Below are 2,500 nucleotides of genomic sequence, written 5' to 3'. Positions count from 1 at the left end.
GGACCCTGTCGGCTGCCACGTCAGGAGAGACGGCCCGTGACTCAACACTGCCCTCTAGTGGCTACGCTCTCAGTAACCACTATTTTAACCTATACCTACAGGGACCTACTCATCCCCAGGCGGTTGGCTCGGGCACAATTTGACCCTTTTACCACATCGTTAAAATTAACTTCCTGTTCCTGTCGGTTTAACATGATGTAGGTTTTGCTCATTGCCGACATATATTTACTAGATGAGTTGTGGCTGTACTGCTGCACTGCCGTACCTGAATCGAGCAGACCCACAGTCAAATTTTATGAGCTACACTTCTGTTTTTCAGACTGTGAAATGGGCCCTTTAGTCCATCAGAGAGTCTCGCGAAACTATTGTACTTACTAAAAATAAAAGAATGAAATCATTGGGAACTTTCTCTTTTCGATGTCGGCCCACTCTCGTTATTGAATGAATTCAACGTATCTGACATTGCTATGAAATAATATCGAATACCTTCAATATATTGTATGATAAGTGTCTATACACATATTATTAGCCTGAACAATAAATGTGATGCTTTAAAAGCAGTGTAATGCAGCTATGACTGCATTTATATAACTGGATCTTGATCTCTCTCTCTCTGGGCTTTTCCTGGTTGCTATTATTAAACAGAACATGGATGCATATGGATGTATACAACTTCATTATGACCAGTAATGTACGTGTAGGTGGGGGAGAATTTAAACATTTAGGATTAAAACAATAAACAGTCCACGCACACACACATGCACGCACACACACAGGCACGCACACACACGCACACGCACACACACACACACACAGGCACACAAACATAGTAGACAGACAGACAGACAAAAAGACAGACAGACGCGCACGCACGTATGAACGCACGCACACACACACCCACACACACACAGACACACAGACACACACACAGACAGACAGACAGACAGACAGACAGACAGACAGACAGACAGACACACAGACAGACAGACAGACAGACAGACAGACAGACAGACAGACAGACAGACAGACAGACGGACACGCACACACACACACACAAGCACACGCACACACACACACACACACACACACACACACACACACACACACACACACACACACACACACATGTAATTGCTGCGGCGGAGTCAACATGGAAGAGGAAGTTTACAGTGCTACCACCCCACTGAGCCGGGGCCAAGGGCCCTGCTGTCAGGGCCGACTGGGAGCCGGGGGACGGCGGCTCCTTGGAGACAGAAGCTTTATTTATGTTCTCCTTCGCGTTCCCAAATGACAGCCTTCTGCTGAGCTAATGTATATTTACCTTGCTGCCTCCACCTCCGCTCAAAGTATTTTGGAAAACGTTTTTCGACCGTGCGTTTGAGTCAAAGGATGGCGGCATCACCACCATCGTGTCAACTCTGTCTAGGCTGTCCTGAAATATCGCATTTTCTCACGGACCAACCTCATCATATGTATTTACATTTACATTCAGGGCATTTAGCGGACGTTTTTATCTAAAGCGACTTACAATAAGTACACTTGTCAGAAGAAAGAGAAACACCATTATATCTCTGTCGGCACAGTAAGGATGTTCATAGAACCAAGTGCCAAGCACTAACCATCACTAGGTTAACCCATTCCCCGTATACAACAAAGATGGCTAGAATAAGACGCTACACAATTCTAAGTACTATTTTTAAGTGCATGGACGTACAGCATGCAATACAACAATAATTAACAATACAACATTCATCCATCACCCCAAAGCCGACCGGTAAAACAAAGTAAGAATCCCAGCTCTGATCTATCACTCTGTCTCGGGGGCCATCTTAGGTTTGCATGTTCTTTGTCTATTCTGGTCTGTCCCTCCTTGTCATTAGGACTGGTCTGATAATGACCACCAGGGTCTGGTGGACCGGACCAAACCGGACCATGGTGCCGGATCCTGGTCCCAGCCGCCTCGGACGTTACCAGCCCCCGTGAGCCTGTCTCAATGGGCCGCCCTGTCAACAGCGGCCAAACACAGAACCCCTGAATGCCCAGTGGCCCCTGACCACACGAGGGCCCCTCAAAAGGGCCTCTCCGGATTATAATGCCGGGGAGGTTTGATTTGTTCCCCGACCAAACATACAACGTGTACAGGAGACGGACCCAGATGCTGTAATTGCCGAGCTGGTTTCCTGGCTGGGACTGGGAGGCAGCGTTGCCTTTCGTCATCCGGTGGTCGGACAGAAGGGACGCATGAGGAGACCGAGTTCCAGACTGGGCTGGCGTTGGGCTACATGTAACTATTTATGTATAACTGTGTAACAGCGTCTGGTGTCTGTAGATGAATACATGTCATGTATATGAGGGCCACAAGGTTGAGCATACGCTTTTAACAGTTTATAAATCCTGTATGGGAAACTATCCGCAGTATGGTAAATGAACTGCATTCATGTAGCTCTTTTCCAACCAGTGGTAAGCACTCAAATTGTTTACACTATTTCCTCACATTCAC

General features: G+C 47.0%; 1 long non-coding RNA gene across 1 annotated transcript in view; it reads left to right on the top strand.

Annotated features, from left to right (window-relative positions):
* Positions 1 to 416, top strand: part of LOC115539817 (uncharacterized) — a 5,117-nt gene extending 4,701 nt beyond the window's left edge. Inside the window, exon 2 of the long non-coding RNA XR_003976043.1 lies at positions 1 to 416. This exon is cut by the window's left edge and continues 43 nt beyond it. This is a non-coding gene — a long non-coding RNA (uncharacterized LOC115539817).
* The last annotated feature ends 2,084 nt before the right edge of the window (positions 417 to 2,500 follow it).

This window comes from Gadus morhua, chromosome 3 (genome assembly GCF_902167405.1).
Source record: "Gadus morhua chromosome 3, gadMor3.0, whole genome shotgun sequence".
Lineage (NCBI taxonomy): Eukaryota > Metazoa > Chordata > Actinopteri > Gadiformes > Gadidae > Gadus > Gadus morhua.
This window is presented reverse-complemented; position numbering and strand designations above follow the sequence as displayed.